This window comes from Anabrus simplex, chromosome 2, assembly GCF_040414725.1.
Source record: "Anabrus simplex isolate iqAnaSimp1 chromosome 2, ASM4041472v1, whole genome shotgun sequence".
Taxonomy (NCBI): domain Eukaryota; kingdom Metazoa; phylum Arthropoda; class Insecta; order Orthoptera; family Tettigoniidae; genus Anabrus; species Anabrus simplex.
This window is the reverse complement of record NC_090266.1, coordinates 818,807,870-818,825,121: the sequence shown is the minus strand read 5'-3', so window position 1 is coordinate 818,825,121 and position 17,252 is coordinate 818,807,870. Positions and strand designations below refer to the sequence as shown.

The following is a 17,252-nucleotide window of genomic DNA, read 5'->3' as shown; positions in this document are numbered from 1 at the left end:
GGTAAAATCATACACACACAAAAGGATGAATTGATTTTCTTTCCCTTTTGATTGAGGGAAGGGTCCCACATAAACTATATACAGTCACTCAATGGGGTGAGATGCTTGATGAGATGGTAACAACCCAACTTTGGTAGTTAATGGGGGCTTGCTTATCAGACAGGTTTTACATACTTTCACCAGTTCTTTAATTTCGCCATCCTTTCCAAATGAACAGTTCCCTTCTTTTTTCTCTGGATTTGAAAACACCTAGATTCCCCACTAATGGGGTCTCATGGTCGTATTTGAAAATCATTGGAACTAAAATGGACGGAACTACAATTTTCATCTTTTGGCCATGCCTTGATGGGCAAAAGAGGACCCCATTCCTCAGCACATAAGAGTCAACACGTTCCCAAGAAGAAAGAGTTTTAATGATGGGAGCCAGCACTAAATCTTCACGTTGACACTTAGCAATATTAAAATATGAAATACGAATATCAGTAGCTATAGTAGATGAGCCAACAGTTGATTACAGGGCGTTGAAACGTAAGAGAGTTTCCCAGTCAGTACCCCTTCCTGACTTATAATCATGCTTTTCGTGGTTTGGTAAGGCTAAATTCTTCACGATCTTGGATCTCAATCAACCGTATAATCAGGCACCTCTTGCGGAGGAATCGAAATATTTAACTGCTTTTGCTACGGATTGGAATCTCTAAGAATACAACCGCGTGACATTCGGGTTCACCAAGGGAGCGGATTTTCTCACTATATTGCTAGATGGGGTATTTCTGATATAAAATTCGACTAGTTTTACCACTATTTACACGATGTCGTTGTTTTCTGAGAGACTTTCGAATGTGTCGCATATTAAATTGGAAAGCAGAGATTCCCAGCGAGGAAATCGACCAATACGTCTAGGCCTAGCATGCACCCAACTTAAAGCTTGGTTGTCGGTCTCCAGCCTGAATTTGACGTGCTCTAAATGCAGGCGGAATTTTTCCAAGTGAAAATGCACAGCAAGTCCCTCAAATTCATACAAAGAATATTTAGCCTCTTGAGGTGACACGGTACGAAACGAGTAGGCAATGGGACGCCTTCCGTGTTCGGATTCTTGTAGAATAACCGCTGCGATAGCAGATGAAGAAGCGTCGGACTGAAATATAAACTTGTTCGCAAAATCCAGCATAGCTAAAGCAGGATCATTGTAAAGGGCTACTTGGAGATTCTCTAAAACGGCTTGTTGGGAAAGGACCCCATTCAAAATTGACACCATTCGTAAGAGATTTAGGGGTGCCACCCGGCTTGCAAAGTTGGAAATGATTTTCCTAAAAATGTTTACATGCCGATGAACCTAGCAACTCTCTTTTTAACATCTTTAGGATGCTTAAAACCACGGATCACTTGAGTTCTACACTTATCCACAGAAACATATTCAGTTCTTTAACTTAGAATACCTTTCTTCTGATGTAATGGATACGCTGCTTGCGGAATCTAAAAGGGCGGTGACAGGTTCATTGTTTATTTCAATTTTGAGGAATGGTACAAATATTGGAGCATCAGAAGCAATTGTCAAACATTCTCTAGGACATTCAACAATAATCTTGGACGGTATTTCTTCTTCACCACAACAAATCGGATAATCAGATTTAAACTTGGCTGAGTCTCGAAACACTGACCGAGAAGAGGACTCAGTCGGACAGTCTAGTCAAATTTTTTTACTATTATTGTTAGAAGATGAACAAAAAGGAGTAGTATTCGGGGAGTTACAGTTCTTTTCTAAATGCATAAATGACCCACATTTAAAAAGCCTGAAGAGGCAAAAGATCCCTTTTTAGCACCTTTTCAAGTGAACATGGGACACTTATTCCGTAAGTGGTCCGCAGACACACAAACGTAAGTTATACGAGGAGAGAAAATTCGATGCGGGTGTGGCCGAGAAATATGATAAAAAGGTTTGTGGATCGCGCGCAATTCTTAGGGTGTCGGCATATTTTGCTCCCTCCGCAGAAGCGGACAAAGCCTCAAGTTCCCTAATTGTTTGAGTACGGGAAGCAAAGCACAAATAAGTGCTGTAAGATGGGGAAAGGCCTTCGCACTATCGCACCTTCGGAATAGTGCAATGCAAAAACTCTGGCGTAGAATTTAATGTCCTGAACAAAATCAGCTAGAATTTCATCTAGCCTCTGAACTTCGAAATAGTATTTACGAACTAAAGAAGACAAGGCTCTAGAAGGAATGAAGCTCGCCAGAAGGTTTGCATGGAACGTCTCAATGGAGGCTCCTTTCAGATATAGCTGTAGCAATTTTGTCTGACAAGACACCGACGGTGTAAGGATATATGATTTCAAATATCTCAGAGACTGAGAGAGCAAACACCAAAGCAAGATCTTGGAATTCTCAGCTTAAAAGAGAACAAATCCTCCTCTCTGTATTAAATATGAAAAAGGCTGGCCAGAACACGTTTAATTTGGTTACTGGACGGTTTACCCCCTTCAAAAAACCAACAACAGAAGCAAGATCAGTAATATTAGTAGCGATCTTGGACAATTACTCACCAACTTCCTTCTTTCCATAAACAGGAATAGAAACAGGTAATTCTAAAGAATTCTATAATCGTCATGCGTCTGTTGCAACCGTGCCACCAGACTGAAACTTTCTAATTGCCAGCTCCTAAATGAGCTCCTCCTTACGTAAATATCAAGGAGCAAGAACGTCTCTGTGGACAGACGTGACGAATAGTAACTTCGACAAAATTTAGAAAATTGAAAAGTTTCTAGTGTTCAGATACCAAATTTACTGAAGAATAATGAGCAGGGACTTTGTCCAGACCCATTCAACCACGCGCTGCCATCCCTTGATACGAGGTTTGCCCGTGGAACGCAGAGGCTAGGAAGCGCGTGGGGTGAATGGCTGGACAGGGGATCACTAAGAGCAAAAATTTACTTGAACAAATATTGGAAATATTATTTCTTTCCTTTCTTAAAAATCACATAGAATAATTTAATGATATAACAATAAACAGTTGAAATATTACTTAAGGATATTCACTTTAAATAACGAGCTCGTAAGCTCCAACAATACATTGGACTTAGAAGTCCTTAATCTGGTACAGGGTGAATTGGGAGAAAATCCCAGTCATTAACCTACATAGAAGAGAGCTCTTGGCAGGTACAACATTAGGAAAGAGCATAATTGCTCCGAACAGGTACACATTATAGTCTGAGCTCCAGAATACATAGAGGCAAGCCTCATTCACGCAATATGTTGCTATTTACATTTTCAATTACACTGCTAACCCCATAGTGTGACCTCACTTCATAGTATTCATACACCGGGTGAGTTGGCCGTACGGTTAGTGGCGCTCAGCTGTGAGCTTGCATCCCGGAGATAGTGGATTCGAACCCCACTGTCGGCAGTCCTGAAGATGGTTTTCCGTCGTTTCCCATTTCACACCAGGCAAGTGCTGGATCTGTACCTTAATTAAGGCCGCGGCCACTTCCTTATCATTCCCAGGCCTTTCCTTTCCCATCGTCGCCATAAGACCTATTTGTGTCGGTGCGGCGTAAAGCCACTAGCAAAAAGAACTTTCCTGGCTATATCTTCTTGAATAGGCTACACACTCCCCTTGTTCATTAATAATTCCTGGAATGTCCTTTTTGGAGCCTGTTTCTGCCTTAAAGTACCTATACATACCCTTCCATTTTTCACTAATATTTGTATTGCTGCCCATTATTCTTGCCATCATGCTATCCTTAGCTGACTTCTTCCTAGATTCAATTTCTTAGTAAGTAGCTTCAATTTCTCCTTACTTCCACAGCTATTTCTAACTATATTTCTTTCCAGTCTACATCTCCTTCTTAGTCACTTTATTTCTCTGTTATAATAAAGTGGTCTTTACCATTCCTTACCATCTTTAATTGTACAAACCTGTTTTCACATCCCTCAACAATTGATTTAAACCCATCCCAGAGTATGTTTACATTCATTCATTCATTTGGTTTTCACCGTTGATAGTTACTTTTTAAAAATTATCTCATGCTGCTTTATCAGCTATATGGTACTATCTAATAGTTCTAATGCCATCTATAACTTCGGTTTCTCTATAGAGCTCATCTTGTTTTACCAGCACCACGTCTAGGATATTCTTCCCTCTACCTCGTATTTGGTTCCATCGCTTTATGAATTAGCTGTCCTTCCCATATTAACTTATTTGCCATTTGTTTGTCATGCTTCTTGTCGTTCGTATTACCTTCCTAATGGTCATTTGGTAAATCACATTCCTTCCCATGTTGTTTCCCACATGGCTGATTATCTTATCAAATAATTCCGAATCAGCATCAGCGCTACCCTTTCCCGGTCTGTACACTCCAAAGACATCAAGTTGCCTATTATCTTTTGAAATGAGTCTTACACCTAGAATTTCATATTTGTCATCTTTAACATTTTTGTAGCTTACAAATTCTTCTTTCACCAGAATAAATACTCCCCCTCCTATCATTCCTATCCTATGTATACGATGCACACTCCAGTTCCGTGAGAAAATGTCTGCATCCATTATATCATTTTTCAGCCATGATTCAACTCCTATTGCAATATCTGGTAAGTATATATATCAAATTACGTAATTCTATTCCTTTCTTCACAATACTTCTACAGTTCAACACTGACTTCTTTATGTCATCCCTACTTGATTTACATATCCCTTTACCCTTATTACCGCTCCCTAGACCACCCCGTTTCCCTGAATGTACCTCTCTATAACCCGTCTAAACACATTTCGTCACTTATACGTAACACTGCGGTTTATGTGAAGGCCATCTGAGTGCAGATCCGTATCTCCTACCCACCAATTAGGATCTAGAAATATCACTCCCAGTTTCCCACATACCCACTCCATAGTCTCATTAAAATCCCGAATCACCTTCCAGTCAGTATCCCTCCTACACGGTATTCCACTGATAACAATCTCCGCTTCCTGAAACTTCCCCTGTGCTGCATTTACCAGATCCCACATATCCCCAACTATGTTTGAAGTTATACCTGCTTTCCTTAAGTTGTTGGTACCAACGTGAAACACTACCACCTTCACCTTCCCTTCCTCCTGCTCTTCTGCCTTCTTCAACATCTGCCTTTATCTAATTCCTGGATAACACTCCCTTTCCTCCACACACTTTCCCAACATGTCTAACAGTGGAATCCCCCATCACCAGAGCCTCGACTCTACCCATCTCATTTGATCCCCCTCCTCCCTACTGGTCAGCCCTATCTTTTCTCACTGCTTCAGAAGCTACCGGCCCATGACCCTGTTCCACCTGTCTTTTCCTGTCCTCTGTTCTACATTTCAATTTCCTACCTTTTCCTTTCCTCTTACTTCCACACTTCTCAGCAACAGTTCCCTGTTCCTCATCTTCCATCTTTTGTTCTACCTGCAGTGACTCGTATCGATTTCTGACAAACACCTGTCCTGAATTTTGATCCTTAATAGAGCTCTTAGCCCGCAATCTCCTTCCCCTTAGAACATTAGACCACCTGTCTTCTACAATTCCCCCCCTTTCCTTCCCTTCCCTTTTTTACACCTACTGTATCCTGTACATTGTTTGAGGAAGGCCTACCTTTCCTTCTGTCTTCTGAGAGAAGAACCGGAGAGAGTCTGAGAGTTGAGCCGGACACCATTTTAATAACAATAGGAATGATAAAATTAGTAGAGAGTGTTGTTATCATAAACAATTCTCCATTTTCTTATAACAGTTTAAGGGAGGACATGACAGCTGAGAATCGTGACCATGACTGGCTTCTTACCAAGGCAACCTTGGTTTGAATCCCGTCCAATGCAAGCGGGACAATCAAAATGGAAAGTCATTCCCCTGTGGTTTGGAATCCATATTAAACTGGAGATCCTGTGGCTAGGAACATGATATCGACAGACTCTTATATCTAAACCATTAGGGGTAATTAAGGCAGCCGGGGACGGGCCTAAAACAACTCCTTGTCTTTTTAATTTCCCAAGTATATAAACATACAGTGTAGGGGTGTAGGGGTAGGGTGCCTTCCTCTTACCCGGAGGACCCGGGCTAGATTTCCGGCCATGTCAGGGATTTTTACCTGGATCTGAGAGCTAGTTAGGCGTCCATCCAGCCTAGGTGATTACAATTGAGGAGCTATCGGACGATGGTATAGCGGCCCAGGTCTAGAAATCCAAGAATAACGGCCGAGAGGATTCGTCATGCTGACTACATGACACTTCATAATATGCAGTCCTTGAACTGAGCTGCGGTCGTTTGGTAGCCTATGGTCCTTCGGCGTTATTGCGCCATGGGTGTTGGCTTTTTTAAAACGCACAGAGTTTAACATCCAGATTCTCCTACGACGATTACAAGGGCTTGCATTTTTAAAGGCCGAATGTTTTGTAAAATATTTGTTTAGTCTTTGTTTAACATCGCATTAACTCATACAGGCTATCGGTGAAGATGGGATAAGGAAAACCTAGGGCTAGGAAAGATGCTGACAAGTCTTTAGTGCAATTGGCTTTACGTCCCATTAACTATTTTTACGGTTTTCGGAGACACTGTATTGGCAGAAGTTGGTTCCATGGGATTCCTTTACGTATCGATAAATCTACCACCATGAGACTGGGGTACTTGCACGCCTTCAAATAACACGGGACTTAGCCAGGATCGAACCTGCCAACTTCAGCTCAGAAGATCAGCACTCAACCGTCTGAATCACTCAGCCTGGCTTTTCCCTGGATCCTAAACACTATAGTTATTGTCTAACCGAAGTTAGATCTGGACGTGAAATATAATATATCTGAGTGAGCAATCATGTACAGTGTCAGACGAAGTCTCAATTCAATAAGAATATATTTGGAACACAGTTACTTAGAAAATCCGTCAAAAAGATGGTGCTAGCAGCTCTCTGACAATATTTACTATGGCAGTAATATCTTCTACCGCTGTTTAACTGTGCGTATTTTATGAGAAATACGTCCATGTAAATCACCATTGTTGTCATCCATTCAATGTCGACTGCGAACGAATTTCGGTACTTGTACGGGACCTTCACTAAAAGTATCACTAACTTATGTTGTGATAAGGTGAGATATGATAAGAAACTTACGTGTCCTTGTCTTCTACCAGAATTAGAATTATTAGTTCAAGATGCCAAATGGCTTAATATCTGCGGTAAACATTTATCATTAGTAAGTGTTGGATATAAGAGATTGCAGTGATTAAGCGGATACATTTCAAAAAGCAACACAGACATTTTACCAAATTCATGATATTGTCGTAAGATCTAAATGAATCGTTTGTAATCAAACACACTGACTCCGGACTTTGCGAAAATGCTAAAACATGATTTGTACGTTACGGCATTAAACATTGTACCTCAATCTCTTCTGTAACTGTCTACGACTTCCTTGAATCATTGTCCAATAATAAATTAATAATGTTAGGTTTTCTCATCCCACCAACCACTTTTACCGATTTCGGAGACATTGATGCGCTAGAGTTTTGTCCCACCGGGCGAGTTGGCCGTGCGCGTAGAGGCGCGCGGCTGTGAGCTTGCATCCGGGAGATAGTAGGTTCAAATCCCACTATCGGCAGCCCTGAAAATGGTTTTCCGTGGTTTCCCATTTTCACACCAGGCAAATGCTGGGGCTGTACCTTAATTAAGGCCACGGCCGCTTCCTTCCAACTCCTATGCCTTTCCTATCCCATCGTCGCCATAAGACCTATCTGTGTCGGTGCGACGTAAAGCACCTAGCAAAAAAAAAAAATTTTGTCCCACGGGAATTATTTTACTTGCCGGCATGTGGCTGGCTTTTGAGCACCTTCAAATGCCACCGATCTGAGCCGGAATCGAACCCGCTAACATGGGTGGGTCTGAGCCACTCAGTCCAGCTTTCCCTGTATCATTGTGGACTCCATTATTACGTATAATTCCAAAGAAACTTACCTGCATAAAACACCACAAATGGGTTCTCTAATTTACTAATCTGGTGAGATTCAGTGTGCAGAGTGTACTGTATCACCTGATACGGATTAGATGAAGTTTCCAACCTTCATTTTTCTCCCTCAATCTCATCCTTGGCTTTGGCGATGTGAATGTAATTGAGGTATAGGCCTAAGCAATACTACTAATGCCATGCCTTATGCAACCAGCCTCTGCGATGAATGATGTGAAAGTATTGATTATACGGTTGGTTGATGTATGCATTTAAGTGGGCTTGGCTGAATGATATCCACCTATGGCTCGGTGAGGAAGGGAACGGGAAACAACTGTCGGATTCAAAACTATATAGACTTGAGTTTAAACTGCTATCATTATTGAACGAGTTGGACGACTACTACTGCTAAAATGTTTTCATGCCTCCCCTGAGGGAGAGACGGGCCTCTTAGACGGTAACGCCATCTCTCAGGCCGAGAGAGCTGTTACGATGAAGGAGATGGGGGAAGAAGGTGAGGGGGTTGGCGGCTGTGGCCTATACTAGCAACTGTCCCGGCATTCGTCTTAGTGCAGGAGAATGGAAAACCACGGAAAACCATTCTCACGGCAGCCGACGGTGGGGACCAGCCGTGAGGTCCAGTCTTTCCCTTCTCCCGAATACAGAGGCGTAGAGCCACGGTAGAGCCGTGGCCACCCATCCTCTGCTCGGTTGGCCGGTCAGAGTGCAGAGCTGTTGGACCACGGACCAGGCGTGGACACTTGTGGGCCGAAACCCACTCTGTATACTGACCAGTTGGACGATCTGAGAGGTACACTAAAATATATCTCATTTTTTTCTACGTTTAGAAGTGATATAGAATACTCCTTCGTATATTATCGCTTCAGATACTTTGACGGGATTGGAAAAAGGATCTGATGTTAGAACTTCTACGGAAAATGTAAAAACATGTACAATAAAACCTTGCGATTCGATCATATCGGGATCTTAATGCAATGTACACCCAAGTGTTCTAAACAACCTCCAATCTAAATATACGTACAATCAAACTTTGCCGCCCGATCGTAACATAATTTAAATACAGCCTAGTCCCAAGTGTTGTAAATTGACTTCCAGCCGCCAAATCATACCTGATTTGGGCAGCCTTCTTGTAATGACATCATATTCGTTTGCTGCACAGCTGAAACACTTCAATCCAAACCTGCTATGTTAGAAAGTAATTAGAAAATGAATGGGAATGATGATGGTGAGGAACTTGGATTTAAGTTGAGTAGGCTATCTAACTTTCACGACAACGGTGCACTTTGATATACTTTTTTGTTGGTTGTTTTGATCCACCTTTTCAATACAAATTACAGTTTGTGTTGCTAAGTTGTAATGTTACAACACTAATTTACTGGGACATGTTTCGCTTTTATTCACAAGCATCATCAGCCTATACAATTGCCTCAAGGTTTGTCATTTCAATTCTATAAATCGAAAGAAACATAATCAGATACTCAAAATTTGGATTGAAGCCCTTTTAACCATAACTTACATCAAAACAATCAACTTACAACGGAGAGTCTGGTCGCTACAAACAAGAATTAAATACGTCAGTACTTCCTCTGATCAAATTACCAAACTGCAGCAGCAAGCCTCATCAAACCTAGAAGCCATTTTCCAACAAACCCAAGACTTCAATTCTAGATTATCATCATGACTAATCAGGCATAATGCAAAATTAGTCTTTTTAAATAACATTATTTAGAGAGCACAATTCTTAACTAAAGTTCTTAATACTGAAATGTTACTGTATTCTAGAAACCAACGCACTTCAGAAACTAAGGCTCCTATATATTAACATCCAATATTTATATTTATGACTCAAATTTTAATGCCAAATAATAGTTGAATCAATTTTTATTTTAACATTGCAAACAATTTTTAGCAAAATTTTCAAATTGTAAAAACTGTGTTTTGGACGTCAATGTGTTTTAGAATTAAGAGTTACTCCATTTTAACATTGTAAATCATATTGTCATAATTTTTAATGTGTATATTATTCTTGTGTTTTAAATATTGTTATCACTGAAATTAGATTTACATTCAATGTAATGAAATTCGTAACAACAATCCAAATATGACAAACCTTGAGGCAATTGTATAGGCTGATGATGCTTGTGAATAAAAGCGAAACATGTCCCGGTAAATTAGTGTTGTAACATTACAACTTAGCTACACAAACTGTAATTTGTATTGAAAAGGTGGATCAAAACAACCAACAAATTGTTAGTATATCATAGCATAGTTCAATACGGGTCTAATAATGAGATTAGTTACATGTAACGGTGTACTAGTTAGAATACAAATGGCCAACCCGATACCGCCGGGAACCAAACCCTCTAGAACCAGATTTTGTAGCTTAGATCCCCGCCAACAGGACAACAATGGCCGAGGTCACAGTAGCTCAATCGGGCGAGCATTGCACGCGAAATCCGATGGTAGTGGTTTCGGTTCCTGGCGGTGTTCTGCTTGTTTCGTATTTAACATTCTTTGGCATGTACTAAAATTATGTACTCGACACGACTTAATACGGCCAAAGTCTGGTATAAGTTGGAGTAAGTTACTTTAGCTCAGAAAGGCAACGTTTGTGACGTAATGGAATGTAAGCATAAAAATGCTCCGGTAATAATGGTCTGCACCATGTGTTTAACGTAAAAGTATACACGATATAAAACTATTGTTATATCCCAAAAATTGGTTGTAATTCACTTCATTATAACCAAGACTTGGACTCAAAAGAGAGATTAACTTTATTATGTGATTCGCATTGCAACTACTGCTTTCATAACCGCAAGACGTTATACTGGCAGCATACAAATAAAGACATATAGGAACTTTAAGGTAAATTAAGTTGGAAATAATAAGTTTCCTCGTATTATTTTTACAGAGATACATCCCACTTCATTGAAACATACTATACAGCGTTGTAGGTTACTGCTTGGGGAATGCATTTCCAATTTCAACCCGAATTCGGCAAGAATGCATTTAGACTAAGTCACTTTCAAAATACTAATGCTAATAACAATAATAATATTTTGGGGCCGATGACCTAGCTGTTAGGCCCCTTTAAATAACAAGCAGACTTGTAGCTAATTTTATTGTTTTTACATCCCACTAACTACTTTTACGGTTTTCTGAGACGCCGAGGTGCCGCAATTTAGTCCCGCAGGAGATCTTTTACGCGCCAGTAAATCTACCGACACATGACAGACGCAATTGATCATCTTCAGATACCACTGGACTGAGTCAGAATCTCACCTGCCACCTTGGGTTCAGAAAGCCAACGCCTCACCCCTCTGACCCACTCATTTTCTTTCGAAATATGACCTCCATATCTGCTGCAGCATATGTCTTGACCTGAAGTTCATGAAGTTCAGTGTTCTCGAGTTAATTACAAACATAAAGAACTATAGGCTTACCATCCAACCAGAAGTGGCCATACACAGCACGAAAAGGCGTCTATTTACTACAAATGATTAAGCTTAAAATGGATATGCAGAACATTAATGAAAAGTATAAATGTCTCTTCGTGAGCAAGAATACTGAAAATCTTAGTTGCTCATTATTTCTGAGAACACTCAATAGGAATTTATTCACTGACCATAGCTTCATACAAATAGTAATTAATCGTATTATGCACCCATTGACATAAACATTTCCACAATAAGAAGAAACCGTCGCATTCAAACGGGATTTTATAAGGGTGATCATATATAATAATAGTAATGTTATTCTTTTTTGCCCCACTAACTACTCTTGACGTCGATGTGTCGGAATTGTGTCCCTCAGGAGTTAATTCACGTACCAGTAAATACTGACGTATTTGAGCACCTTTAAATCCCACTGGACTGAGCCAGAATGTAACCTGCCAAGTTAGGATCATAAGGCCAACGCCTCAACCGTCTGAGCCACTCAGCCCAGCTGAGGAAAAGGTATTGAGCCCAAAAATACGAACATTGAGATATTAATGGTGTTAAGTCCAACAAGTTATTCTCTACATACAGGACAAGCGACCTAAGCCCTGTCTCTTACAATTCCTTAGGAATGAAACCTTCAGAAATATCTAAGTCCATTATACACAAAATTCTGTCTGCAAGAAAGCATTATATGCATTTAATATATTTTACCTGTACACTTGAATATTGATTTTAAGTATATTCCAACAATCGGAATGAATTAAGTCCTTAACTGAATATGTAGAATCAAGTATATGTTATCCATATGGCAGTGATTTGGGTTCTTGGTTGACATTGTGAATGAATATAATGTTTTTCTCATAAATAGTCCCCGGCTATATTGCGGCAAAGTTTGATTTACAATCTATTTTGCAGAAACTATCTTCTGATGTGAGACAACTATACTTCAGTAGGAAAATATGTGTGTACGATTTGACTGTGTACGAGTCTACTGCACCGAATTCTGCGTATTGTTTTGTGTGGAACAAAATTAATGGCAAACATGGGAGTTAAGGAATTGGAACTTGTTTGTTCTTTTATCTGTCTTCTATCCTAGACAACGTCACTGAGTTTTTCTTGTTTTCAGAAATTTGTGATTGTCAAAACCGGAACCAAAATATTGCAGCTCTTCCCTTTTTACATAATACAAAGTACACACCTGCAAGTGGTAGAACACAAGTTATTGGAAAGTGGTCACTCGTGCACGGAGGTAGACTCAAAGCACAGTGCCATAGAAAATGCTTAGGAATGTGTGCCTGTGTACAGTATTATTGTTCAATCAAACAGGCTTCGAAATAAGAAAAGCGAACTTTAGTAAAGGAATTGAAGCATTCTGATTTATTTGACCTCCACCAAATGACAAAAGAGCTAATGAAGAATAGGTCCAAAGATTACAATGGTTCTGTCAACTGTCTGAAGGTACGGAAGTTTTTCAAGTATACAGATTATAATACATGGGTCCTGCAGTACAAGTAAGGGCGCTCTGATCAGTATATCTCTTGGTCTGTGTTCATGGAAAGGAGATACCACCCGTTTGCCCAAAAGAACTGCCAAAAGCATAAGTACACCCATTGTTTATTAGCACAGCAAAGAAGAATGACTTCAGTTAAACCCATATCATTTCTATAGGATTTTGCTCATTATAGTATGGGATTGAACGAAGTAAAATGTTATTCCAACCTGTTGCTTGTAGAGCAATTCTTACGTTGTGTCCTTCCATTCTTTAGTGACACTGAGTCCCACATTTACCCACAAATCGTCATAATGGCGTATGGCCTTTGGAGAGACCTGGTGCAGGTCATTCGCACTGACGCAAATGAGTAACCTGCGCGTCTGGTGTTCTACCTAGGATGAAATATAATGGGGAAGATGGCACAAACACCCAGTCCCTGAAACAGAGCAATGAGCCAGTGAAGGTTTAACATTCACGACTCGGTCGGTAATCGAATCCAGGACCTTTAGGACCAAACCAGTTAACTCACACACATCACCCACGACTCATTTTAACAGATAATTGGCTTTCCAAAACCTCAAAAACTTTTCGCCTGTTGCGTTTGGCTTTCGTAGATGTTCCTAAAACATCCTATTTTTGTTGTTTCTTCCTAATCTTATAAGTTTTTTTCAGAACACCCTGTTGCTCTGCAAGCTTCCTTTATTACATTACTCACATTCCTAGTTTTAAAGGAATGTTAAGGCATTTGACACTCTTTACCTTTCCTTTCCTTGCAGTCTGCCAGTACTGCGTACTTTGCGTGTTTCACATTCCACAGTTCATTGTCCATTTAATAACCATTAACGTTTAAATGAAAGAACACGAACTATGTTGATCGTTTACTTTCTGCACACGCCACTCTGAAGGACTGTAAAGAAAAAGTTAATCTTGGCACTTTTCATACATACAGCAACACGTTGTGACATCAGAGAGAATGTCAACAATTACAGGGTAAATATCATGGGCAAGAAATGGTGGTGGGCTATGTTTTCTTGGATGATGGATATATCAATCCATAATATACGGATTCCGTTCAGGAAGACTGGATCCTATGTAGCCTATCTCAGCTACATTTCAAACGTAGAACTGCTCATTACTGTCTGACTGCCAGCCTAAACCCCACCAAAGCACCTGGTCCACCAAGAACGGCAACAGAAAGTGGCAGAGTTATGGAAGGTGTGAGAAATGCATGGTAGGAACCACCTAGTGTTTTTCTTACACATCGGGCGAGTTGGCCGTGTGGTTAGGGGCGCGCAGCTGTGAGCTTGCATCTGGGTTCGAACCCCACTGTTGGCAACCCTTAAGATGGTTGTCTGTGGTTTCCCATTTATACACCAGGAAAATGCTGGGTCTGTACCTTAATAAAAACATTTTGTGCCTCGAAAATAAACGAGGCGCTGCGCTGCTGAGAAATGTAAAGGGATACCAAGGACATTTTGTGCAAAGTGTGATGTCCGATTGTGTGTAGAGTGCTTTGTTTCGTATCCACAATTTTATTATGTAATCCACCGGGCGAGTTGGCCGTGCGCGTAGAGGCGCGCGGCTGTGAGCTTGCATCCGGGAGATAGTAGGTTCGAATCCCACTATCGGCAGCCCTGAAAATGGTTTTCCGTGGTTTCCCATTTTCACACCAGGCAAATGCTGGGGCTGTACTTTAATTAAGGCCACGGCCGCTTCCTTCTAACTCCTAGGCCTTTCCTCTCCCATCGTCGCCATAAGACCTATCTGTGTCGGTGCGACGTAAAGCCCATAGCAAAAAAAAAATTTATGTAATCCGTTTACCGTCCAGGTTTGGTTTATCCCCCAGGCTCAGCGAGAGATCCTATGTCTATACTGCCTCAAGGGCAGTGTCCTGGAGTGTTGAGATATTTAGTCGGGGATACAACTCGTGTGGAGGACCAGTACCTCACCCAAGTGGCCTCGTCTGCTATACTTAACAGGGGCGTTGTGGGGGTGGAAAGATTGGAAAGGAGAGGCAAGGAAGAGGGAAGGAAGCGGCCGTGGGCTGAAATTAGATATCATTCAGGCATTTGGCCTGGAGAAGAAGTGGGAAATCACGGTAATCCACTTCGAGGATGGCTGGGGTGAGAATCAAACTCCCTCTACTCATTTAACCTCCCGAGGCTGAGTGGACCCCGTTCCAGTCATCGCACTACTTTTCAAATTTTATGACAGAGTCGGAAGTCGAACGCCGACCTCCGGTGATGGCAGCTAATCACACTAATCACTACACTACAGAGGCGGACTGTTTCGTATCATACGCGGCAATATCGGACCACTAATTTGATTTTCAGGATAAAATTTTAGTATATCACTGCATAGTGTGAAGTAGATACTTTTCGTTGGTGCAATACCTAGCGTGACACACAGTATATGTCACGGGCAGTACTATAAGATTTATTGGATCTTCTTCCATATTATTGTTCTTAATGTGATTTTACGTTCTTTAAATACATTTAAGTAATCTCAGATTTTCATAAAAATATTTAAGCCGAGCTGAGTGGCTCAGACGATTAAGGCGCTGGCTTTCTAACCCCAACTTAGCAGGTTCGATCCTGGCTCAGTCCGGTGGTATTTGAAGGTGCTCAAATACGACAGCCCCGTGTCGGTAGATTTACTGGCACGTAAAAGAACTCCTGCGGGACTAAATTCCGGCACCTCGGCGTCTCCGAAGACCTTAAAAAGTAGTTAGTGGGACGTAAAACAAATAACATTAATTAATTATTAATTAAAAATATTTAAGGCGGAAATGGCTTAAAGTACAGCTCCGGCATTTGCCGGGTGTAAACAATCGTAAACCATGGAAAACCATCTTCTAGGCTACATATCTCCCGAATGGAAGCTAACAGCTGCATGGATCCGAACCGCGTAGCCAACTCCCTCGGTCTAAAACAGCCTTAATTATTCTGTTATTAAACGTGGTCATTTTTAAAGAATGTATGCATCTCATTTGGGTCTTTTTTCTTTCCTGAAGTCCTAAATTCATACTGTAAATGCTGTCGAGAATTTTTTCTGCATAGCTCTGCCCTTTAGGATATTTCCGCGGAAAATTTGTTTAACTACTGGAGCTCTATCTGTTTCGCGGGACACTTTACTTCCGTCATCTTCACTTTCTGCTACATTAGCATTCCCACAGTCCTCTTGCAAAGCGTCATTTCCATCAGAGATATATAATGAGTCCGCCTCTGTGGTGTAGTGGTTAGTGTGATTAGCTGCCACCCCCGGAGAATCGGGTTCGATTCCCGGCTCTGCCACGAAATTTTAAAAGTTGTACGAGGGCTGAAACGTTGTCCACTCAGTCTCGGTAAGTCAAATGTGTTGAGGTGCTTTCCATTCCCACCTCAGCCATCCTGGAAGTTGTTTTCCGTGGTTTACTACTTCTCCTCTAGGCAAATGCCGGGATGGTACCTAACTTAAAGCCACGGCCGCTTCCTTCCCTCTTCCTTGTCTATCCCTTCCAATCTTCCCATCCCCCACCAAGGCCCCTGTTCAGCATAGCAGATGAGGCCGCCTGGGCGAGGTACTGGTCTTCCTCCCCAGTTGTATCCCCCGACCCAATGTCTCACGCTCCAGGACGCTGCCCTTGAGGCGGTAGAAGTGGGATCCCTCGTTGAGTCCGAGGGAAAACCGACCCTGGAGGGTAAACAGGTTAAGAAAGAAAGACATCTGATGAGATATGTACAGTATTGTACGCGCACTTTTTAGTGATGGATTTTTGTACTCGGTTGAGGAGTAAAAAGGGAGCACTGCCGGTTCCGGTAATACTGCCAACTAAATGGAAATGAATTATAAATTGATTCGATAGTATGATCGATCGATATGAATTTTCTAAACCTTTATTATCTTACGCCAACAACTGTGTCAAACACACAACATATTATACTATATAACATTTCCCGATGCGAAACGTGTTCCTAGCATGAATTCTATAGTTTGGCTTTGCTGTGTAAAAAACAACAGTACGAGTACTTAAAGTGTACGCCAGATGTCGCACAGCGATGATAAGCGATTCTTAGTTTGTGTTTCAATGGTTGCTAATATGAATCTCGAAGATAAGCGAAGTCGACCGATTCAGTACTAGGGTGTAAATCTATCGCTAAACAGTGCGCAGGTAATACGTTTTCATACAATATTTTGTACTACATTTGTTGAAGTGTATCTTCGAGAAAGCTCGAATACATGCTTCTAAATCTGGTCTCTTATATTTTAAGAATATTTAGTAGAATAATATTCTCTCTGTTATTTCGTAAATGGTCATTGTCAGTTTTCAACGCTGTTCCTTTAGCCGCCTTTAACGAACACTAATCCCAACGTGGTGCAGCTCTTTTCAGGC

At 41.1% G+C, this 17,252-nt stretch overlaps 1 protein-coding gene across 1 annotated transcript in view; it reads left to right on the top strand.

The window, feature by feature from the left end:
• Nucleotides 1-17,252, top strand: part of Rgk3 (Rad, Gem/Kir family member 3) — a 188,910-nt gene that overhangs the window by 67,322 nt on the left and 104,336 nt on the right. The gene's annotated exons all lie outside the window — the stretch shown is intronic.